This window comes from Castor canadensis, chromosome 8 (assembly GCF_047511655.1).
Source record: "Castor canadensis chromosome 8, mCasCan1.hap1v2, whole genome shotgun sequence".
NCBI lineage: Eukaryota > Metazoa > Chordata > Mammalia > Rodentia > Castoridae > Castor > Castor canadensis.
In genome coordinates this window covers 142042710-142068710 of record NC_133393.1, presented here as the reverse complement: position 1 = coordinate 142068710, position 26001 = coordinate 142042710, and the positions used below count along the sequence as shown (strand labels likewise).

The 26001-nt window shown below is 41.8% G+C and overlaps 1 pseudogene; it reads right to left on the bottom strand.

The window, feature by feature from the left end:
* Nucleotides 1-23881: 23881 nt before the first annotated feature.
* LOC109679697 (galactoside alpha-(1,2)-fucosyltransferase 1-like) lies at nt 23882-25150 on the bottom strand (annotated as a pseudogene).
* Nucleotides 25151-26001: the final 851 nt, after the last annotated feature.

The window sequence follows — 26001 nt, the reverse complement described above, 5'->3', positions numbered from 1 at the left end:
CACCCATGTTCCCCTCTCCCATCACTGTAACACTCCATGAATGTACTCTTGGATAAAGCTCCTATGCTTCACCCGCTGTGTCTGGTAGGCCTTGCCAGGCATTATTGGACTTGGGGTGGGATGCAGGTTGGACATGAGAGGTAGAAATCACATTATATTTTCTCCCTTCCTTTGAAACCCTGTGAAATAAGATGGAGACAGGCAGTTTCGAATCAGGGTGAAAAAGAAGTTTGAACAGTTAATAGTCATTTTAGGATAGAGAAGGAATGGGCCTCAGTGACAAGGACTGGGCCCATTCTGTGTGTGTGCAAGGTACCTTTCTCATGCTCTCTCAGTGGCTGCTTCCAATGTCAGGTAGAATGCCAAGATTCATCATACTTTGATGCTTACTGTGTTTGTATAAATCATTGGTTGAGCTATCGGTAGCCTGTGCTCTATGCCTTAGATCTCTTTGACACTGTACTATGTGCCTAGCACTCTGCTGAGCACCTAATAATTACTCAACAAGCTTTTGGGTTCTTTTGGCGGTACTGGGATTTGAATTTAGGATTTTTCACTTGCAAGGCTGAGCTACATCTCCCTTTTTTGCTCTGGTTATTTTGGAGATAGAGTCTCACTTTTTGCCCAGGCTGGCCTGCACCATAATCTTCCTGTTTTATGCTTCCTGCATCTTTGGGATAACAGGCAAGCACCACGTGGGCCAGCCATTTGGTGAGATGGGGTCTAGTGAACCTTCTACCTGGGCTAATCTCAAACTGCAATCCTCTTCATCTCAGTCTTCCAAGTAGCTAGGATTACAAGCCTGAGCCACCATGCTTGGTTTAAGGTTTTGTTTTTATTGGAGGGGGGAGGAGAGTAAACTGAGGGAGATGAAAGCGCTGAAGCTGAGAGTCAGGAGGTCTGGGTTGTAATCAAGTCTCTTGATCTTAACCAAATTCGGTAGCCATACCAACAGGGCACTGAATAGGATAACATTTCCAGTGGATAACAATTCCAGTTTGCTCACAATGACGCTGAAGAGAATCCAAATGCTACAGGATAAGCTTTGCCAGGCAAAGCCAAGGCAAAAATTGGGTATAACCAAAATTCCCTTGGAAACTCCTGTAAGTCATCCTCAAAGAAGAGGTAATACATATGCATGCCCCCAAAGTTCTCTGACAACTGTTTCTTTTCAGTACACCAAGAAGACACCATAATGACAATGAATCAGTCACATGCAGGTCAACATCAACACACTTATGACTTAAGCACTGTCTCCCATGATTCTTTCTCATGTCTGAATATGGAAATGCTTAAAGCTATTGCAAGGGATTCTATTTATTCTTCCAACACACAATCTTAGGGAATGAAAGGAAGATTACTACCTACAGTGGTCAATCCTGTAGGTCCAAATTTATAACAAGATGATATTGAGATTGTCCTTTTCCTTGAACCTTTTAAAAAATAAACAAAAAAGTTATGTTTGTGAATTATGTGGGATGAGTATTGTAACATATGGCATCCTGTGTAGTGGGAGTATACATTCCACAGTGCAATATTAAAATACAGCCATTTATGCATTAGTACAGCTTCTCACAACAGGGAGGTAGAGGAAGTCAGCTCCATATCTTTGGTTTTAGTATCATTATGGGACAGAGATGTAATGAGTAAATTGTTCAATCAAAAAAATCCTCTACACTATTTAAATTGTTAGTTTGCATGTTTTTTCCTTGTTTTTCACTGAATACAAGTGGATTAATTCATGTAAATGAAACATATAATGCATTACTCTAATCTTAGTCAATTAAAAGAGGTAGCAGGCATTGGGTTGGGGGCAGGGACTTCAGTGACAAAATAAGTGTAATTTCTGGCCTAATGGAATTTATAATATTTCAGATTGTTTTACAAATGAAGAAATTGAAGTTCAGAGAGGTAACTGCCAAAGATCACAAAGCCAGGAAGGAGCAGAACTGGGATTTGAAATTGGGTCTTCTGATTGTAACTCTCAGCTTTCCCCTGCTACTCCTCACTGGCTTCTATGCTAATTCAAGCCACTTCCAAAGCCAAAGTCAGAGTCCTGGAGTTCATTACAGAAGAAGCAGTTCACTGGAACTGGCCATTTGTCTTGGCAGTTGGATTTGAGTTCATATTTGGTGTTGATTTGTTCCTTCCAGAAATGGGATGGGCTGGAGCGGAGTGGAATGGTAACGAGGGCTCTGTTTGCTCCAGGAGGCCCACTCCCTGTTCTGCCCATAATGGTTGACCACCCTCTTTAGACTCCTATTGATTACAAAGAGTTGACTTCTTTTGATGCAAGTGGCTGAGCCAAGGGCAGTTAGAGCTGAGCCATGCCCCCCACCCAGCCCAAATTACTGCTTTCCCGACTAACTATGTTAGGCATCCTTTCCAAGGCCCCTTGTCAAAGACAAAGAGGCTGGTCTGGGCTTGTATCTCCCTAGTCCAGTATCCCATGTGTGTATGTGTATGTACCCCAAATAGCCTGAGAGCCAGAGTACCCTCTCTCCCAGAATCCAGACCTTCCATGGTCTCAGGCCTCATTCTAGGAGGAGTCTTGAGGATGCTGCCAACAAGATCCATCAAAGGTTATGGTTTGCCCTGGCACTCAGAGTGCTGACCCAGCCCACCACAGGGTAGTGGCGCCAGGCCTGGGGCCCCTCCTAAAGTGGGCACAGCCATCTGGATGAGTTCAAGAACCATCCTCACATTGAAAATAGTGGCAGCTCCTTTCTGATACCTGAGACAGGCCAGGTCTCCCTTCATCCGCACAGTTTCATGAAGGAGAAGTTACTGTGAGCAGAGGCTTAGGCCAGAATCAGTTCCTTCTATTGTTCCAGTCAGGAAGATAGAAATAAAGCATTTGGCCCAAAGAAAGTTGGCTTCTCACACCGACTTGTGTATTTACCCTTTGGAGAAATGTCACTAATGGTGTTTTAATAACGCTTCATGTGCCTAGAGACTGATAATAAGAAGAACTTTGTATTTACCAAAGTAATGGCTAGCCCCTAATGATGGGCTGAGGATCAGCTACTGGCAGGATATGTAGTGGGTAAGTGCTGGGTAATTACCAAGCAAATTCATCATTATTTCTGTCTTATAAACCAGAATATGTGTTAAATAATACTTTAGGGCCACTGAAGGTAATTACTGAGCCCCATCTCTGTATGAACATGTAATTATCCTATGGTTACCCTGTGTTTACTAAGCAAATCTATGCAATTATTATCGAGAGCCCAAATCCTGCCCTCAGAGCCACAAAAGTGCACCCGAGGGCAGGTTTGCAGCACAGCACAGGGTCACAAAAGATTGGGGCCTCCACTTCCCAAATTTCAGCTGTGCTTTTAACCCTGCACTCTGAAAAGCTATAAGCAAATCTTCGTACAAACAGTTGCTTGGGTCTTTACCTCTCCTTGCCCCAAACACACTGGAGGCCATACTCTGTCCTCCTCGTGCTGGCGCATTGACAATATGGAGCTATCAGGCTCCATTGTACAGCATCGTCAGATGGTGCCCAGCACAGTGCCTGGCACACTCGGGTACATGCAAACTCAGTTGCTATCATGACATAGTAAACACGTGGAGAAATGTCAGCACTCAGACATCACAAGGAGATGAACTCTCCCAGCTTGCCCAACAGAAATGTTCTCTTCCTCCTTGGAGCTGATGGAACATCTCATTCCAGATGTCTCTTACATCCATTAGCATTTCTCCCAGGCATCGTGCTAACCGATGTTGACCTCTAACCTTCCTTATTGAACTGTTCCAGTTCTGGGTCTGGGCTCGGTTCCTTTCAGTGTCTGTAACACCAAGCACAGGACCACAGGCACAGTAGGCACTCATCACATGTTTGTTGAATGAATAGCAGTCACTCAATAAACACTGGTGCTTTTTTTGTTTTTTAAAGGAGCCCTTCAAAGGCCTACTTGACCATGTGACCGAGGCAATGAGCCAGAAACACAGATTTTATTTTGTTTTCACTGATGTGGGTACATGTGGGGGAGTTCAGTTTTGAAAGGATTGTAGAAAAGATTTCTTTACTGCTCAGATGAGTGAACAAAAGACTAATTAATTGAAGACAAAGAAACAAAGGCCCCAAGCAGCAGGCTCCTTTCTGCTTACTTGGTATTGATGAGTTGACATTTGACGGTGAGGCTGGGTCTCCAAGCAGTACCCTACATCCTTTGTTTCAGCAGCCCCAAGCCCGGGCTGGCCTTGGTGAGCTGCAGAGCTGAAAGCAGTATTGTTCCTTGCTTTTGTTCCAGAGGTCCCCCAGCTGGTCCCGGGTCACCATGCTTCACTGTTTGCCTACATGTTCTTAAACTGGGGCCTTTGGTATTAGCAAAAGATTAGATTTTTCTTTCTTCATCACCAACTGTTCCTCTCCGACCTGCTTCCCCCACACCCTCCATCCTTCTGATTCCCTCAGTCTCAGAATCTCACCAGGGAATGTTAATGAGGCTGAACGCAGGCTGCGAGGTCAGTGGCCTGGGCCTCTGCTCTGAGGTGTCTCTCTCTGCCAGCCTCTTAAAATGTGGTCATAGGAAGGAACAAGAGCCAAACTGGTGTATTTATCATTTCAAAGAATCTATCCATATCTTATATCTTTTAGTCTGATGAGACTATGTGGCTGGTACTTTTATTAATACTATTTTCCAGCTAAGAAAAGACTCAGAGATGGAAATTGATCTGCCTATCCTTACAGCCAGGAGATGATAGAAGTGAAGGACATATTTTGTACCTCCTAACTCTGTGCACTTTCTAATATAAAACCCTTAGCGCTCTGAAGACAGAGAAGAGCCTGCCTCATGTCTGTTAAACTCAGGACATTTCAGATGCAATCTGGTTTCAGTTGTAAGCACACAACCCTCATTGTTACGGCATTTCAGAACTTTCTGAATGATAGAATCCGGTCATTTCTTGAGTTTTCTAATAGGATCAATGAGAATGAGGTAGTCAATGAGACAGAAATTAACATGAAAGCTAAATGTCTGCAAAGGGTTTCACTCAATTTCTGTCCATTTCACTCAACCAAAGGGCATTCTAAGACCAGTAGGTCATAATTGGGGATGATGGGGGCTGGAGAGAGGACCCCCCCCTCAAATGTGATTCTTATTGTATTAAAGTAGTTTGCAGTCTCACTGGAAAACAAAGATGAACAATACCTGACAAAGGGTGAGATCTCAATGTTGTGGTCTAGAAAATACTGCTAAGGTACTTAGAAAAGAACAGGAGTTGAAAGAAGCTTAGAAGGATGGTTCAATATCGGCAAAGGAAACAAAGCTGTGACTCTACCAGCCAGAAAGAAACTCAAGAAATTTATAGTCTGTGCTAGGATAATGGCGAGAGTCATACAAATAACAAAACCCAACATTTATTTAGTGCTTACAATATATAAGGTCCTGTGCTAAGAGCTTTACATATATTAATTCACATAATTTGCATGCTGAGCCAATGTGGTAGACATTCCGATTATGCCATTACTAAATGATGAAATAGAAGCTCAGAGAAATTAAGTAACTTAACTTGAATTACCCAGTTAGTAAGCATTGGAACCCAGGAAATAGGGCTCCAAAGCCCAAGGTCATTTTTGTGGTAAGAGGAATTAAATTCAGGGCCTCTGCTTGCCAGACAAGCTCTCTGCCACTTCCCCGTCATTTTGCTTTTGGTTTGCTTGTGCTGTCTTTGCCTGAGCTGGCCTCAGACTTTGGTCCTCCTACCTCCATCTCTTGAATAGCTGGGATTACAAGTGTGAGCCACCATATCCAGCCAGAGCCCAGTTGAGAATAAGCATCAGTGATTCATAGGTACTAACCCCACTGTATGCTGGACTCCTGATCGCTGCTTATTCATGTAATAATTCTCCAGGCGTATGTTACCTAGAGATAAGCTGAGGCTCCATAGTCTAGGTTTTGCATGGTATCACAATCAATGAAACACAGTTTAACAACAAGGGGATTGGACTTTGAGCACATGATAAAAGCGAGAGCACACAAGGGAGGGGTGAGGATAGGTAAGACACCTAAAAAACTAGCTAGCATTTGTTGCCCTTAACGCAGAGAAACTAAAGCAGATACCTTAAAGCAACTGAGGCCAATAGGAAAAGGGGAACAGGTACTAGAGAAAAGGTTAGATCAAAAAGAATTAATCTAGAAGGTAACACCCATGCACAGGAAATTAATGTGAGTCAATGCCCTGTATAGCTATCCTTATCTCAACCAGCAAAAACCCTTGTTCCTTCCTATTATTGCTTATACTCTCTCTACAACAAAATTAGAAATAAGGGCAAAACAGTTTCTGCTGGGTATTGAGGGGGGGGAGTGGGAGGGGGTGGAGTGGGTGGTAAGGGAGGGGGTGGGGGCAGGGGGGAGAAATGAACCAAGCCTTGTATGCACATATGAATAATAAAAGAAAAATGAAAAAAAAATAATAAAAAAAAGAAATTAAAAAAAAAAAAAACACAGTTTAACAACCAACACTTCTTAAAAGTTCTTTCAGCCTCTAATGGAATCTCTTGAAGAACATTAGAGTGAGTCCAATTCATAAATTTCAACAATATTTCTTAAAATTCTCTTTCACCATTTCGGTCACTTTCAATGTCTCTCAAACATGTCAACTACCCTCAAGTCCTTTCTTTTCTCTGATGCTTATTCTCAGATTTCTACCCAAACCTCTGCTAAAACTCAAGCCATATGACTCTTGGTTCTTTCATCTTCTTCCCATCTTTTGAGGCTTTGTTTTCCCTGTCTTCCTAGTAGTTCTTTTGCCAATGAAAACATTTATTTATTGCTATTTCTTATATTCTTACCTGAGAGATTATCCTGGCCCTTGTGATAATTTGAGCTCAACTGAAAGACTTCAAATATCTCTTGGAAAAGGAGGGGAAGATGACCAAAGTCCAGATTTTCTTGATGGAGAAGGGGCTGTAGGCTGAGGGAGAATGTGAGCTCTTAACTACCCTTTCTTTTGCTCTCCCCCATCACAAATGTGTTTACTTCTGAGCATGTTGTTAGATTCTGGCAATAAAGAGATGAATAAGAAACAGTCCTTGTCTTCAAGTACAACACCGCACATCAGACTAGAAAAAACCCACAAATGTTCTGGGAGCATATGGGAGGAGTCAGGAAAGAATTTTTGGGAGAGGCTGAGTTATTGAAGCCAACATGACTGAAGTTTTTACCCCTTTAGTAGAGAACCTAGTATTTGTGCAGAAGACTGAGAACAACATGGACATTTTCATTTTTCCCAGAAAGGGGACGTAAGTAGGTGTTCAACACATATTTGTTAAATGAATGAAAATTACTTGGTGGTTAGAAATTTGCCTAATCTCCTACTGCCCTGATTTTACCATTCAAAAATAGAATCAAATAGAGTCTTGAGCTCACTTCTTCGTAGAAGCTCTCCCAAACCACCCCATCTCACAGCAATCCTCACTGAATCCCATGGTGACAGCTGTTCTCAGGCTTCCTCCCCTCATCTTGTGCTGTGGCCTAATCTCAATGGGTTTGTTTCCATTTCCCACTCAGACTGTGAACTCCTTAAAGCAAAGGGTCATCACTTATCACTTTCAGCCTCCTTCCATTTGGTTGTGTGGCAGGTGCTCTGTCAGTGCTCCAAGACTGTTCAAGAGCTGTAGAGACCATCTAGTTTGACTGCTTCATTTACAGATGAGAACACTGAAGCTTGGACTGGGGCTGACCGTGCATGACACCTCTAACCCTTTGTGACAGGCCAGGGGCTAAGCTGGGACCAGAGTCAATTGAACAATTCTTTCACCATGTTAGGCTCATGGGTGACTGTAGCACAAACTTGGAAAAATCATGATGACTTCCACCCGGAATTCACCAAAGGACAACAGAAGCAGCAGCTGGTCACTCCAACCACTTGGTTTTCTGTTGCAAGCTTAGAAAACAAGTGGAGCCTGGAGTTCTTAACTCTTCCATTGAGAAAGACACCTTGGGAGCAAAAATGAGGACAGAAATTGAGTTTGTCCAAAGGACTGATAGCCAGAATATACAGGGTGCTCAAAAAACTAAACTCCCCCAAAATCAATGAACCGATAAGGAAGTGGGCAACTGAACTAAACAAAACTTTTCAAAGGAAGAAGTCCAAATGGCCAAAAAACACATGAAAAAATGCTCACTATCTCTGGCCATAAAGGAAATGCAAATCAAAACCACACTAAGATTCCACTTCATGCCTTTTAGAATAGCTATCATTGAGAACACCACCACCACCAAATGTTGGCGAGGATGCGGGGAAAAGGAACCCTCATACACTGCTGGTGGTAATGTAAGCTAGTACAACCACTCTGGAAAACAATATGGAAGCTTCTTAAAAAACTAAACATAGATCTGCCATATGATCCAGCAATACCTGAAGGAATGCAACTGAGTTATAACAAAAGCATCTGCACACCCAAGTTTATTGCAGCACTATCTACAATAGCCAAGCTATGGAAATAGCCAAGATGCCCCAATACTGACAAATGGATTAAGAAAACGTGATATTTATACACAATGGAATTTTATTCAGCCACAAAGAAGAATGAGATTTTGTCATTCATAAGTAAATGGATGGAACTGGAGAACATCATCTTAAACGAAGTTAGCCAGGCTCAGAAGGCCAAAAATTGCATGTTCTCCCTCATATGCACATTGTAGACTTAAATCAAATGCAGTAATATTATTGGACATGGGTCACACACTAAGGGGAGAATGCACATGGGAGAAATAGGAAAAGGGAAGGAAACCTAAAACTTGAAGGTGGTTGATGTGCCCACTGTAGAGGAGTGAATATAGTAATCTTAAACTGGCAGAGGCCACTATGAGAAAGGGACTAGGAAGTAGTGAAGAGGTCTGGTAGAGATGAACCAACATGGGTTGTAATATTCACAAGCATGGAAACAACGCTATGAATCTCTCTGTATAGTTATCTTTATCTCAAACTAGTAAAAACACTATGACTTTCTTATTATCTCTTATGTTTTCTCTTCAACAAAATCGGAGAACAAGAAGGCAGAACAGATTCTGCCTGGAAGCAGAAGATGGGGGGAGGTGGCCCAAATAATGTATACACATGTAAGTAAATATAAAAATAGTAAAATAAAAAAAAGTTTAAAAAACATACACACAAAAAAAGAAAATAGTTTTTAACTCAAAAAATAAATTGAGTCTGTCTGCCCATCACTGTAACTCCAGATCCTAGATTGCTCATGGATGTCCTCAATTCACACTTGCTGAATGTAAGTCCATACTCCCTATCATATCTGCTTCTATGCGCATTTTGCTTTGTCTATACAAGACTCCTATTTTTCCCATTTTACAGATGAGGAAAGTGAGACTCAGAAAGTCAAACCAACTTGCATAGGCTTCACATCGCTAAAGTGGCAGAGCTAGGATTCATACTCAGATTGGTCTAGCACCGAAGCTCAAGCTTTTTCCTCTACCCCAGCCACATGCACCTGTGAGCGCTATTAGCATGGCCTACGGTGGTTGATCGGCTTACATGTTTGCCATTCCACAGCCCAAACTTGGCATTAGGATAATGCTCTGTGTCAGTTGTGTGTAGTGTGGTCACCAAAATTATTATGAGAGGTGTGACTAATGGATAGAGGTATGAATGGAGCTTAGGGTTGATCAGGGGATCAACCTCTGATTTTGCCTTTTTGGTTTTCGTTCTGTTATGTGCTCCTCTAGTTGCAAGTGACTAAACTACTAGGCATCCAACTCCTCTTGTCCTTCAAGAATTGGGCAAAGGGGGCCTCCTTGGTGATCCTCTCTGACCCCAGTTGTTAGACATCTTCAACTTGAGTTCCCAAAGTACCTGTTTTCACTGTAATTTAGCCCTACTCTCTTGGTGTCATGTTTTTGTATTTGCCTTCCTGCTTCAAGGAGAGCTGCTTTTAGGTAGACACTGTTGTGTTTATCTGTCTGTCTCTAGGACCTAGACAGTACCTGGCATGATCGGATGGTTGCTTAATGAATGTTGGCTGAATGAATACAAATGACTGGAAGGTATCCTTCATACTTTGCTTTGCCTTTTCTCCACAGAGGCTGTAAATGGCAGAGATGTGGGAGGGAACCAAAGGTGAGGTGCGTGCGTGTGTGTGTGTGTGTGTGTGTGTGTGTGTGTGTGTATGTGAAGGGACATGAACATATATGGGCACCTGTGTGTGTATGTTTTGGCAAATCCTGCCATCACAAAGGAAGCTCAAGACACCACAAAACATTGAGTAGACTCTCAGTCTGACTTGATCTATTTTCCTTACGACCATCTACAGAGTCAGTGATAGAATATAACTTGCACTAGCATTTACTCATTATTTATTATTACTTATTTATTATACCTCATTTGGAGAGAAGATTGTACAACGGAGCTTAAAAATAAACATATAAAACAAAGTGTCCAGTGAAGATCTCTTGGCTTCTGACACATCTTGCCAGTTCTTAATCTTCCTTGACTTTCCTAAATGCACTTGCTGGAACAAGCTTATGGTTTGCACTGAGTGTTGATTTCAACTCTGCATTCTCATTGTCTCAGGTCTCCCACATAGTACCAACTCCCCATGAGAAACACAAATATTGTACCAGGAAACTACAGATACTTTCTTTTGTTTCACCTTTTTGCATAAACCAAGTAGACTCAATCCTGACTCAGCCAATACACCTTTCCTTAAGAGCAATTCTGGGGAAATAGAAGGCAGGAACGCCAGATAGCAAAGCTCTTTGACTCCTTTTAGAACTCACTGTTTTGTAACATACTTCTCTGTTTACAAGTGTGGCTCTCCCTGTGAACAGTGAGCTTCCTCAAGGCCAGAGTATTTACTTTGCATTTTGTGTCTCTAATTTCTAATGTAGTGTTAGTGTTGGGAATACGGCTTTTGGTGCTGTGACATGATACAGAACTACTCACTAATTAGGAAAAGGGGATGGGAAAGATACTCTAGAGAGAAAACCACCAGAACTCCATGATTCTAGGATTTAGACTCAAGTCAATCTGCTGACTTGACATCTCCACTTGACCATTTCCAGGCATCCCAAACCCAACATGCTCAAGCTCAAACTCTTGGTCTTTCACCTGCACATTCTTCCTGCAAGTCTTTACCATCTTGGAAGCAGCTGTCACTGTGTACAGGTGACTGAAGCCTGGTTTTCATTTTTTCATCCCTTTCTATTCCAATTTTCTATCATTGTAATTGTTAATATTCAACTATCTTCAGATTCCATCAAATCTATCTCCAAAACATGCCTCAGAAATTTGTTTCTCCCTCTCTATCTCTTCATTGCTGATACTTCAGCCTGAGACCTCCCTCTCCCTCATCCGGATGATTGACACGAACCCTAACTAGTGCCCCCACTTTCATACTTGCCCCATCCAATCCCTCAACAACACATCAAGAGTCTTCTTCCAACAACATAGCACATGTCTAATCCTGCCACCTGCCTAATTAGCATCCTTCAAGGACTCCTTGTTGCTCTAGACTCTTTACCTTGACTGCAAGCCCTGGCATGTCCACCCACTATTCTTACACCTCTCTCCTTACATTCCTTGAACTGAAACTTAAACAGCCTTAGCAGCAAGACAGGCATTACGGCATTTGTCAACCCAGGAGCCAAACTTTCCTTGCACATGCATTACTGACTTGCAGTTCTTACAAAGAATCAAGCCCATCAAAGAGGGTCATATCTATATCATGTGTCATGTTTGTATACTGCTACTCTGTCTGGTGCTCTTCTGAGCACTCAGTGTTTTATTTCAATTATTCCCACAATTTTACAGATGAGGAAATGAGGCACAAAAGAGGAAGTGATTTGCTCCACATCCTGACTTCATACAGCTGGTGGCAAAAACCAGATTTGAATTCAGCTTTCTTGGGCTCTTAGTTATTGAGAGAACAATCATAGAGTAAAAGCCAGGGGTTTGGGAAAGACTACATCAAGCAGCTGATATTTGAACTAGGACTTGGATATTGCATAGGAGTTTTTCAGTGACTGGTTAAAGGAAGTGTTGAATGAGAAAGGTGTTTCAATAGGGGCTACTGTATGAGTAGAGGTATAGAGGCATAAAGATCCTGGGGTGTTTAAGCAAGAATGATGCAGAAGGGGTGAAGTATACAGAGAACTGGATGGGAAATAAAGAGAGTGAGCAATGTAAAATAAACAAATGTTGAGGCCAGCTGATGTTATTTAAATTTAAATATAGTAAACAATATTGGGGGGATTACAGTTCTTTAAGTTTTAACAAATGCACCATCCTCATACTAGGGATACCAAAGAGTTGTAGCACCTCCTTAAATCCCTTTCTGCTGCCCCATGGGGGTCAGACTCTCTGCCCATCCCCAGCTCCTAGACTCTTCAACTGTCTACCTGTACAGTTTTACCTTTTTGGATATAATATAATTGGAATCAAACAGCCTTTTGACACATTTGCATCCTTCACTTAGAATAATTCATTTGTGATTCAACTATGGTGTGTGTATCAATAGTTCATTATTTTAAATTGCTAAGTTATAATCTAGCATACAGATTTTTTATTTATCCATCAACAAGCTGAAAGACATTTGAGTTGTTTCCAGTTTCTGGCAATTATGAATAACATCACTATAAACATTTATACCCAGGTCTTGGTGTACATGTAGTTAGATTCTCTAGGGTAAATGCCTATGAGTGGAATTGTGTTATATGGTTAATGTATGCCAAACTGTTTACCAAAGTGGTTCTCCCATTTTACATTCCTTCCAATCAGCAGAACACAAGAGTTGGGGTTGCTCTGCAATCTTGAAAATACTTGAGATTGTCAGTTTTTGTTTGTTAAATATTAGTTATTTTAATGTGCAGTAGCTTTCAATCACTATAACAAAATATCTGAGATAAGTCGTCTTATAAAGAGAAAAGGATTATTTTTTTACTTGCAGTTTTAGAGATTCCAGGCCATGATTGGATGATCCATTGTTTTGGTAGTGAGATAGCACATCATGGTGGGAACACATGGAGGAACAAAACTGCTCATCACATGGCCAGAAAGGAAAGAGAAAATGAACCCTGAACCAAGGGTCCATAATCCCCTTTGGGAGCACCCACCAATGAAGTAAGGGGTCTTTCACTAGCTTTCATCTCTCAAAGATTCTATCTCTTCCCAATAGTGTCACCCAGGGGACTGACACTTCTATACATGGGTCTTTGGGGAACATTTCACTATTCAAATTATGGCAGTATGTATTAGTATATCATTGTTACATCATTGTAGTTTCAATGTGCATTTCTCTAATGACTAATTATGCTGGCTATTTTCATATGCTTGTTTGTTATTTATATAGCTGTATCATATTTGATGACATACCTACTTAAATCTTTCCCCCTCTTTTAAAATTTGCCTTCTCCTGTTAAATTTTGAGGTTGCCTTACATATCCTGGATCTAAGCCCATTATTAAATGTATAATCTATAATCTTTTTCTCCCAGTTTTTGGCTTATCTTTTCATTCTTTAGTAGGGTCTTTCACAAAGTAGAAGTTTTAATTTTGATGTTCACTTTATCACTTTTTTCTATTGTAGATCATCATGCTTTTGGTGTAATATCTAAGAACTTTACCTAACCTGAGGTCATAGAGATTTTCTTCTAAAAGTTTTATTGTTTTACATTTTACACTTGAGTCTGTAACTCATTTTGAGTTAATTTTTGAGTGAAGTACTAGGTTGAGATCCTTTTTATTTGATATATATATATTATATATATATATATCCAGTTTTTTCCAGCACTATTTCTTGAAATTGCCTTTGAACTTTTGCCAGAAATCAATTGGCCATATTTTCATAGGTCTGCTTCTGGATTTTTCATTCTGTTCCATTGATTTATGTGTCATTTTGCCAATACTACAATGCCTTGACTATTACAGATTTATGAATAAGTCTTGAAATCAGGTAGTGTGGGTTCTCCTACTTTATTCTTTTTCAAAATGAATTTGGCTGTTCTAGTTCCTTTGCCTTTCTATAGAGCTTTTTAGAATCAACTTATTATTCAAAAACACCTGCCAGGATTTTAATCATCTTTGTGTTGAATCATTTTGAGCAGAATCACCATGTTAACAACAGTGAGTAACTTAACCCAGTCACAACAGTTCTGTCTGTATATTTAAAGTTTTTTGAGTTCTCTTAACAGAAGTATTCAGCATACAAGTCTTGCAATATTTTGTTAGATTTTATTCCTAAGTATCTCATAATTTTCTTATTTATTTATTTATTCATTCACTGGAGGTACTGGGATTTGAATGCAGGGCTTTGTGTTTGCTAGACAGGCAATTTTTTCTATAGGCATTCATAACTATATATAATTATTCCTCCTAACCTTGCCTTTGCTATATCCCATGTTGTGTTTTCATTTTCATTAGACTTTAGGAATTTTTTGATTTTCCCCTTTATTTTTTAAAGACCCACTGGTCATTAAACAATATATTTTTCAGGCTCTGTGTGTTTGAGTATATTCTATCATTTCTTTTGTTGTTGTTTTCTAGTTTTAGTCCATTGTTGTCTGATAGAATAAAAGAGTTTATTTCAACATTCTTGTATTTGTTAAGACTTGTTGTATGCCCTAATTTTGGAGAAAGTTCCATGGACTGCTGAGAAGAATGTGTATTGGGCAGCTGTTGTAGATGTCTGTTAAGTCCATTTGGTCAATAATGTCAATTAATTCTAAAGTTTCTGTGTTAATTTGCTGTCTGGATGACCTATCTGTTGGTGACAGTGGAATATCAAAGGCTCTTATTGTGTTGGAGTCTATCTGTGTTTGTAAATCCAGTAGTGTTTGCTTAATGAAATTGAGTGTGCTGATGTTTGGTGGATATATGTTATGATTGTTATCTATTCTTGATGGATTGTTCCCTTTATTAATGTGAAGAGACTTTCTTTGACTTTTCTAAGTTTGGTTTCAAGTCTGTTTGATCAGATATGAATATAGCTACTTCTGCCTGCTTTTGAGGTCCATTTGCTTAGAAAATCTTTTTTCTGTTCTTTTACCCTAGGCCAATAGCTTTGCCAGTGAGATGTATTTCTTCAAGGCAAAAAATGGTCAGGTCTTGCCTTTTATTCTAACCTGCTGATTTATGTCTTTTGAGTAGAGAATTGAGACTATTAACATTCAGTGTTAACACTGAAAGGCATGTAGTATTTACTGATGTTTTTAGGATTCTTACTTTTTTTCTAATATTTATTTACTAATATAATTGTCTTATGGGATTTGTTCTTTCCTGTGTTTTCCTGGTTATGTTTATCTTATTCTTCTCTGTGCAAGATTCCTTTAAGTATCTTTTGCAGTGCTAGTTTAGTGCTCATGAATTCCTTTAATTTTTATTTATCATGGGGGGTTTTTATTTCTCCATCAATTATGAAGGATATCTTTGCTACATATATTAATTTAGATTGACAGTTAATTTCTTTAATGGCCTGGAATATATCTTTCCATGCTTTCCTTGCTTTTATAGTTTCTGTTGAAAAATCTGTTATTCTGTTATTTGCCTTGATAATGACTTGTTGCTTCTTTCTTTCTTCTTTCAAAATTCTTTCTTTGTTGTGTATATTTAGTGTTTTAACTACAATATCTAGGGTATTTCTTTTCTGATATACCTGTTTGATGTTCTGAAATCCTCCTGTACCTAGATGATCCTTTCTTTGTCATGACTGGAAATGTTTTCTGCTATGTGTTTAATATGTTTTACATGCCATTAACTTGTTTCTCTTCTTCTATAACCATGATTTGTAGGTTTGATCTTTTGATGGTATCTTAGAAGTCTTGCATGTTCCATTCATATTTTAATTTATCCTTGTCTGATTGATCCTCTACTTTATCTTCAGTCCATGATATTCTATTTTCAATTTGTTCCATTCTATTAATAAGGCTTTCAATTGAGTTTTTTAAAAATTTGGGTTATTGAGTTCTTCATTCCCAGGATTTCAATTTGTTTTTTGTTCAGGATTTCTACATCTTTATTGAATTCCTCCTTCAAATCCTGCATTTTCTTACTTATTTCATTCAGCTGTTTATTTGAATATTCTTTGAGTTCTTTGGCTAGATACTTGAATTCATTCAGGTGTTTATAAATGTCCTTTTTAATTTCATTGACCATTCTTATCACTGTTTTTTTGATCATTGTTTGAACTTTCATCCACTTCACTACTGTTCAAGTCTTTTATTGTGGGATTGTTAACTTTTGGAGGAGACATGTTGCTTTGTTTTTTTTTCATATTACTTGTGCTTCTACATTGGGATTTGTGCTGTTGTTGGAAGTTTTAATCACGTGCAGTTTTTCAGTTGAAATAGTCTCAGTGATCAGGTAGGACAGTGTAGTGACTGGGTTGCAGTGCTATTTCTCATCACTGGAGGTGAGTGTATGGCTTAGTAGTCAAGTATTTGCCCAGTGCTCAGGGTACCAGGCCTAGTCCCCAACACTCCTCAGATCAAAGTAAACTAGCTGGACTTGTAGAAGGGTTCATTGTCCCCTTCTGGGCTGCTAGAGGCTTCTTTACTTGGTGTATTGGAAGTCACTATTGGTTGGAGGGAATTTTGTATCTTTTGGGCTTGGTAGGTTCCCAATTATTCCACATGCTCCTGATTTTTAGTCAACAAGTGTCAAAAGTCTCAGACTGCACCACAAATGCCTCAGAGAGTGGGGGTGGGGGACAGTATACGGAGTTCTACACTGGCTAGGAGAGGGACCTATTTGTTCTGCCTGCTAGTCTTAGTTCTTATAGGTTCCATCCAGTAATTCATCTCCTTCTGCAGAAGAGGTAACTGTGGAAGTTTTGTGATTTGGGGGGTCTGCACTTGGGCTCTCAGTCCTGTCAGCAAACACATTCCAGGATACTATTCCCTGGGGACATCTCAGTGCTTTAAGGCTCTACCTGACTGCTCACCTCTCTGTGGTGTGGTGGGAGGCTGTGGGATTCATGTAATGTAGAAGGTCTGGGCATGGGGCTTTGACCCAAGCAACAGTCAACAACACAGCCAGGAAGCAGAGCCTGGAGGGTGAATACTAAGCTGACCTCAGACTCAGGGCTTTGTTTTCACCCTAGCTTCAGGCAATGGAACTCACTCCTCTCCAGGGACCACTGTAGCACCCTACACTGTCAGTGCCCCATGCTGTCAGTGCTGCCAGTGTAGTTTCTTACACCTTAACTTCTGTGTCAAATCCTCTTTCTGTGCTCAATCTTCTCTAATGGCTGTCTCCCAAGACTCCCTAAACCATGAGTGTTCCTTGTTTTCAGATCCCCAGAGTATCTCAGTCTCAAAACAATAGGCCCTGTCTTAACATGGTGTCTTGCTATTGCCCTCCAAGATAAAAGGAGTGGTGGACTGTCTTTCTTCACCAAGGCTAGCCTTTCACACCAGACCAGTTACTGTCTCACAAATATCCATGCTGGGTTTAAGGTTTATGGGAGGTGTGGGCTTACCTGCAACTAGAATTGGCAGTCTGTCACCAGGGCTGTCATCTTTACATTGCAATGGTGTCTTCAGCTTCCCATCCCCATCCTGGGAATCCAGGGACAGACTAGGAACTTCTTGCTGCTTTTCTGTCCCTCAGTTTCTCTGTGGTTCTCTGCCATCCTGCTACCTCTTTTGTGATTGCTGATGTTCTTAATCTCTTTCTTGCTTCAGAATTTCATCTCTTCTGTGTTATCTTCTCATTCACAGAGTCAAAATGGTAGAAGCTTCTAATCTACCATCTTGCTCCACCTCCTCTTAATTTCTTGAAGTACTGACTTTGTAGCTTGCAGTCTTGCTAAACTCAATTTTTATTTTCAGTAGCATTTTTTTTTTTGCAGATTTCTTGGGATTTCCTATCTGAATAATCATGTTGTCTACAAATAGAGACAGTTTCATTCCTTTTGTATGCTTCATATTTTTCTTTGCTTCTTTATATTGGCTACAACAACTTCCAGCATGACAGAAAGGAATGGAACAAGCAAGACACTGACATTCTTGCTTTACTCCAAACTTAGAGGGGAAGTATTCAAAATTTTTTTTATCATTAAATATGATGCTAGTTGTTGTGCCCCTTATCAGGTTAAAGAAATTCCCTTCAATTCCTAGTTTCCTTAGAATTTTGTCATGACTGGAAGTTATAATTTGTAATGCTTTTCCCTGAATTTACTGCAATTATCACTTTTAGTCTATTAGTATGTTAATTGCATTGACTGATTTTCAGTTGTTGAACTGGCCTAGATTTTCCAGAATAGATCCTATGTGGTTGTGATGTATTACCCTTTTTCTTGTTATCCCTGGATTCAATTTGTTAGTATTTGTTGATGGCATTTTGTATGTATGATCATAAGGGATACTGGTAGGTAGTTTTAAAAAAGTTTTTAGAATGAGAATAAGTGCAACAAGAAAGAATGGTAGTTTGTATTATAAAAATTACTTGAATATAATGTAATAGCAATAATATTCTTCCCATATGGTAGGCACTATTCTAAGCATTTTAAAGAGAATTTATTTCACATTCATAACCACACTATGAGGTAAGCATAGTTGTCCCTCTGTATCTGCAGTTTTAGTCACCTGTGGTTAACTGTGGTCTGAAAATATTCAGTGGAAAATTCCAGAAATAAACAAAGCATGCTTTAAATTGCATGCCATTTCCAGTGGCATGATTAAATCTTGTTCAGCCCAGCTCCATCCTACCTGGGACATGAATCATTCCTTTGTTCAGTATGCCCCCACTATATGCTACCCACCCATTAGTCACTTAGTAGCCTCCTTGGTTATCAGATTAATTACATAAGAGCTTGTGTTCATGGGACCCTTATATTACCTAATAATGATTTCAAAGCACAAGAGTAGTGATGCTGGCAATTTAAATATCACAAAGAGAAGATGCATCATAGATATGTGTGTATAGGAAAAATTTATATATAAATTTCAGTATTAGACCTGAATTTAGACATTGGCAGGGGTTTTGGAATGTATTTCCTTTCATAAGGGAGTAACTACTGTATTATTACTCTTCCCAGTTTACAGAAACAGAAATGGCATCAGAGGATTTCAGAGTCTGTGCTTTCAACCATTAAAAACAATAACATCTGCTCAGGGCACATGTACAATCAAATCTCTTGCATTCTTCCAGAGAATTAATCAGAAGTTATGTGTAACCCTCTTGAGGCTTTCTCTCTCCCAACCCTCATTCAAATGGTCTGAGATCCTTGAAGGCTTAATAAATTCAAAATGGCTAACCTTGCTCCTAAACTCTGAAAGAGGAGTTAACCAGAAAGTTGAATCAGGTCCCAGTGGGCCTTTTTCTGTGGCTGTTATATGGAGTCTGTGGAATACATGTCCCACACAATGTGAAGAGACGCATCCTGTACTTCTAGGATGGGAGTGCTGGTCTTAGGGGTTCCCAGGGACTTACTTTGGTCCACAGAGCATGCCAAAAGCCCCCAGTTGCACAAGATGGCCAGATCTGGAGGGACGTCTGCCTCAGCCACTAGCTTTTCAAGCCAGGCCATTTTCAACTTCTTAGAGACTTCTTAGACCAGAGACTTATTTATGTCAATACAATCTTGAGAGTTCACATAAACATATATTTGTGGTCTCTCTTGAAAAAAGATAACTGAAGGTCTGGCCTCATATGTTGACATACTCCTAAGCAACAATCAGCTGGAGCATTTGATGGGTGGAGCCTGCCAGGTAGATACCATGTCTCACCACTTAGAATTTTCTTGTCACTATCTGTTTCACCCCTACACACATTTGGACTTTTAATTTATACCCTTGGCTCTTGCACTGGGCTTGGGTTCAGTGTGTATTCATTACAGTAATATTTATTGAATGTCTAATGTATACAGTCACTGTCCATGAAAATATAGAAGTAAATAAAATGGATGATTAACCTTACTCCAAACAGCTTACATTCTGTGGTGTGGAGATAGCCAATAAGCCAAAAAAGTAGATTCTATAAGTCATTGGAATGCGATAGGTGTTTGGATGGTTGACTGGAAATGAAGGGCAAGGTGGGGTTCAAAGTATAACAGGCTGGGAGTGCAGGCCTCAGGAGGAGCAGGACAGTTGAGCAAAGAACTGAAGAAGATGAGTTGGTGATCCATTCACATATAAAGAAAAGAACATTCCAGGCAGAAGGAGAGTCTGGAGTTTGCCCTGACTGGGGAATAGCAGTGAGACAGTGTGTCTCACTCCACCAAAGAACAGTGAGAAGCAGCAGATGAAGTAAGAGTTGGTGGGGTCCAGCTCATACTGGACCTCTTTACATTTTGTAAGTAATGTGTTTCTGATTTGGATGTGTTATTCCAGCCCATCTACTGAGTGATTTGAAAAGCTGCTAGTTTTAGTGGAACCCAGCATGACAGAACCTCTGCCACAGGTTCAGGCTGCTGTGCAACCACTCTGCCTCTTGGCCCATATGATCCAGCAGATCCATCAGTCCTTGCAGTGTCACTGGCATGTAATGAGGCTGTTTGGAGCCTTTGGTAGGCCTGATAGGTGAATCTCTGCACAAAGCTTTGGAATTTTTAAGCAAGACAGTCATCATCCACAGACAACTAGTCTTCTTTGGAGGAACAGCTTTGACTTGATGCTGGGCCTTAGCAGAGACTGAATGCTTAATTGTAGGTCAGCAAACTTCCAAGGGACTTGAGCTGCCCAACACGATTTGGGTATTACCTGACCCAACAAGAGGCAAAGGTGAGCAACACTTCACCATCAAATGGAAATGGTATAGACATGATTGTGTCTGAGCAGGCCTGAAGGCACAGCAAATTAAGTGAAAAGTGGCTCAAATGCCTAAGGTTCCTACTCCTATCACACTGTGCTCTCTTTCCTAGCTGTACCTGTGCCCTCATGGGGAGCTCTCTGTAATTAGGGAGGAACAGAAGACTTGGGCCTGATTCACAGATGGTTCTGCATCATTGGCAGGCACCACCCAAAAGTCAACAGCTGCAGCTCTACAGCCTTGTTCTGGGATATCCCTAAAGGAAAACGGTGAAGGGAAATCTTCCCAATAAGCAGAACTTCAGGCACTGTACTGGGATGTGTACTTTGAAGGAGAAATGGATGGGTTGACCAATAATTTGGTTGAATGGTCAGGACTGGTCAGGAACATGACTGAAAAACTGGTGACAAGAAATGAGGGGAAAGTATGTGGTCAGACTTCTAGAATGGGCAGGAAATATGAGAATATTTGTGAATATGAATATTTAACAAAGGGTGACCTCAAGGGAGGAGGATTTTAATAACCAAGTAGATAGAATGCCCTATTCTGTGATACCAGTCAGCCTCTTTCCACAGCCACCCCGGTCATTGTCCAATGGACTCATGAACAAAGTGACAATGGTGGAAGGAAAGGAAATTATGCATGGGCTCTACTCACATAGTTGACCTGACTGTGATGACTCTGGGTGCCCAATCTACCAGGTTCAAAGACTAACACTGAGCCCTAACAGGGAAACATTCTCTAGGTTGATCAGCTAGCCACCTGGTGACAAGTTGATGACACCGGACTGCTTCCATCATAGATGGGTGGTGCTTTATTCTTGATGTAATAGATAATCTGGACATAGACTTACTATCCCTGCATTCAATGCTTCTGCCCATTGATTGGCATGTGTGAGGCTCTGTGTTCAATCCTTAATACTGAAAAAAAAAAATAGTAAGTCAGTGCTTCTGCTCAAACTATCACCTGTGGACGTGCTCTTCCACACAGCATTGTTTCTGACCAAGGAATTCACTTCACAAAATAAGTGCAGCAATAGGCCCATGCTCATGTAGTTCTCTGGTCTTACCATGTTCTCTGCCATCCTGTAGAAGCTGGCTTGATGGGATGATGGAATGTCTTTTTGAAGACTGTTAGAGTGATAGCGAGGGCTGTGTATGTTCTGAATTAGCATCCAATATATGCAGGATTCACTCGGCTACCAATCAGCAGGTGGTAATAGGAAGAATGCCACCTCATCATCATCACTAGTGACCACTAGCAACTTTCTTCCTGATCTCATGACCTTATACTATGATGGCCTAGAGGTCTTAGTCATAAAGGAAGGAATGCTTCACCAAAGACACAACAATTGAACTGAAGTTAAGACTGCTGCCTGAACACTTGGGCCTCCTCATGCCTCGGAGTCAACAGAAGGAGAAGGAACTTGCTGTACTGGCTGGAGTGATTGATGCTACCTCCCAAGGGGAGTTGGGTTACTACTTCACAGGGGAGGGCCCTGCCTCCCTCCTAGAGTATGTCTGGAATAAAAGAAATCCCTTAGGACCTATCTGACTATTACCATGCTTGAGTATTATCAGTCAGTCAGGATTAGGGTCAATAGAAAACTACAACAACCCAATCCCGGCATGATTACTGATGGCCCAGGCTCTTCAGGAATGACAATTTAGGTCATCTCATCAAGTTTAGAACCATGATCAGCTGAGATAGTTGCTGAAGGTGAAGAGAATACAGAATGTATGGTGGAGGAAGGTACTTAAAAATACCAGCTATGACCAAATAACCAGCTACAGAAGTGAAAACTATAACTGTCATAAACATTTCCTCCTTATTTTGCTATGAAGACATTTGTGTGTATGTAGATATCAAGCAAATACCTTTCTTTCCTTCCTTTTCTTGTTTCTATATCATGTAACATAAAGTCCAGTGACTTATAATATACTATTTAAGTATTGTTAATTTTGCATTATAGTATTTATTTCTTTATTCTTTTTGGTGATTTGGAGTTTTAATTCATATTTCCCTAACAGTGGTATCTGAGCTGGGAAAGACATCCTGAATCTCCCTAAGACTAGAGGTTTGGCTTTTGGATGGGGTGTATAATTAGATTTGACATTATTTAAGGAACCATCCTTCACCCTCCAAAAAAAAGCAGCAAAGACTGAGCTGTGAGTCAAAATTATTACCCTCAGGCTGGAGGTGTGGTTCAAGTGGTAGAGCGCCCACTTCACAATCAGGAGGCTCCAAGTTCAAACCCCTGTACCACCACCTCCAAAAAAAAAAAAATCCCACTCTTCTTGGTCAGTCCCTGTGTTCCTGCCTGGGCTTAAATTGGGTTCCGAGGGTCTGTAAACCTCCTGATCCGTCCATCCTGGATCTGCCCAGAGCCAGATTTAGTGAGTTTTATGAATTTGGGGGCACATCGTGGTTGGCCTCTGCAATTTTCTGCAGATCTGCTGCCATCCAGAAGACAGACCCAAGAGCCCCAGTATCTCAGCTGCAGAAGAAGAAACTTCCTTGATCCCAAACTCAGAGCCAACTTATGCAGTGCCTGTCTTTGGCAATTTTGAACTCTAAAGGTTTTTGAGTTTTGAGGTTGTATACCTCAGAAGGTACAGTGTCTCAACAGTAGTTATCTTCCCTTTGCCCTGTTTTAGCCTCTCTGCTTCCCATCCCACCCTTCAAAAGTCTTAGAGGCTTTCTCAGAGATCAGCTTTGTCCACAAATGTCCTAACATCTCCAGAGTCTGTTAGCAGAGCAAGATGCTGGCTTGCTAGAGGCAGTCTCATTTCTCAATCTTTCTGGCAGTGGTGGGGTGGTGAGCTTTTGTTTGAATCTTTATTGGATTTTTCTTCAGAGTTATCCAGAATTGTGGAACTCTGTCCCTCCGAAGGGCCCTTAAGGGTCCTTCACAGGTGTTAGAGGTGGACCTCTCTAGAACAACCCCCCTTCTAGAACCACTCCAGAAATATGGGAGATAGTAAGGGCTTGTTCTAGATAAACCATGAGTTACTTCATGAGTTACTTCAGCTGTCAAAATAACACCTCTTCTAGAAAAGACCATATTGGTCAGCTCTAGAAGGGAGGGTTCCCTGTTTCAGCTATCCAGAACTATTATGGATGAGCACTGAGGTTTCTACAACCACTATGAGCTTCTCCAGACATGGGCAGCATCAGGAAAAGACGTTCTGCTGAATCTGGAGTGTCAGGCAGTACCAGAAAGACTGGCCTTTCCAAGACTGACCAAGTGGAATCACTCTGGAAAGTGGGTGTTCGCCTGCTCCAGGACCACCTAGGCTTATGCAGAAGCTGTCAGGCCTCTGGAGACATGGACCACAGGGTATAGATTGGTCAAACCATTCCATAAAGTCTTCCTGACTCCCAAGACTGGGCCCATGCTCAAAGTGGGACAAATCTGCATTAATACCCACCCACTCCAGCAGGCTCCTGTTTAAAGATCTTTAAGAACTGGGAGTCTGGCTGGGTGAAGTTGGCCAGGTAAGACAGCCAGGTAGGCAGTCCATAAGCCTTGGGTGCCAATGGTCATGATGGTGTAGTTGCACCGAGTGAGCAGAGCAAAGTCCCTCCCTCGAGTACTTTCCAGGCCCTTGCCAGCAAAGACCAAGTTGCCCTGGGAGGTGTCAGTATTTTCCCAGCACCAGTGCATACCATTGCTGGTGACCACAGAGATGGGGTCCTCATCATGCCGGGAACCAGTCCATGGCCGGTCATAGGTAAGCATGGTCGCCCACCACACCCTTCCAGAGCTGGGGCATCATCTGCAAATAGTCCCCACAGCGCACATGGACTCCTACGATGGTGAGAGCACCACCCCCAGCGCAGGCCAAGCTGAGCTGCCTCAGGACCTGCTGGGCCTCTTTGCGAAGGTGATCAGGAAGGGTGACTTCACTGCGGATCTGTTCACCGAGCTAGTGGAAGAAAGTCCAAGAGCAGGAAAAGCTGATGAGCTTCAGAAAGGGCTCTTCCAGCGAGAATATTCCTCTGCGAATATTCCCGCCTGGGCGTGAGACTTTCTACCTCCCATGCCAACTCCTGCAGGGTGAAGCAGCACAAGGGGCTCAGGATAGCAAGCATGGAGGGCAGATGAAGGCTGGAGACTGTTGAGCCTGGTCAGGGCAAGCAGCATGGCATACTGCTCCATCTGATTCCCAAACCTGCCTTCTAGATAGATAATCCAAGTTCCCAAGTTGGGGGCAAGGGTCTGAGGACCTGGAGAGGAAGTGTTGGGAGCCAGTGGTGTGCTCAAGCAGGCATACAAAGGCCACAGGCGACTTCTGCAGGTGGCGATCTGGACGCAGGGCAGACAGGTCAAGGGCATTTTGAAAAAGACCTTGGTGGAGATGGAGAACGAAGGATATGGCTGAGAGGACACAGACCATCAAGAAGGCCAGGCAGTGATGACGCCGGCTGGGGGCCCACATGGCTGAGCTTCTTCGGGTGGCAGGTCCACAGTCCACCTTCGCGTGGCGGGGAGAGCGCGGTCCCAAAATATAGCCCACATTCGGCCGCCCCCAGACTCCAGGCTGCCCGGCCTTGGAGCCCGAGCTTGCACGCCGCTTGCCGGGACCCACTGAGGCAGGGAGGACGCGGGGAGCTTGCCCGGAGACCCGGAGACCGGCAGGGAGAGGGGCGCGGTTCTGAGCTCCGCAGCCTCCGCCCTCCAGGCCTGGCAGGTAGCAGGGAGGCAAAGCCGCGGGCCTTACCTGGAGCCGAGCCTCGGCGGCGCCCCAGGCTAGGATGATACTCGAACCCCCAGATCGCCAGATCCAGTGGAGTCTGCACCTCAGCTCCCTCCGCCCTTACCTGGGCCGGCGACAAGGCTCTATGCCTGGCATCATTGCGTGGACTCCGGAAGTAGTGGCCCGGGTGCAGGGCTGGACCCAGGAGTTCCAGTCTGGTGTCCTTTCCCTGTCCGGTGCCGGGGATTATATTGTAGTATTTAAATAAGGGAATATCAGGAAAAAGAGTAAGCATGACTCAAGGACTTTACCTTCTCAAGGAGAAGGGGTTAGTTTGATTTTGGTCGTACTAGGATAGCTGTATCATGCTAGGCAGAATTGTGAACTTATCTTTGGAGATTGTCTGGTTTAAGCAAACACAAATGGGGGCTCAGTTGACAGGGGGTAGAGCTATGATGGTTAACCTGACTGGGTGCCCAGATATCTGGTTAAACATTGTGGGTGTGTTGGTGAGGGTGTTTCTGGATGAGACTACCATTAGCATTGAAAGGCCAAGTAAAGCAGATTGCCCTTCCCACTGTGGATGGGTCTCA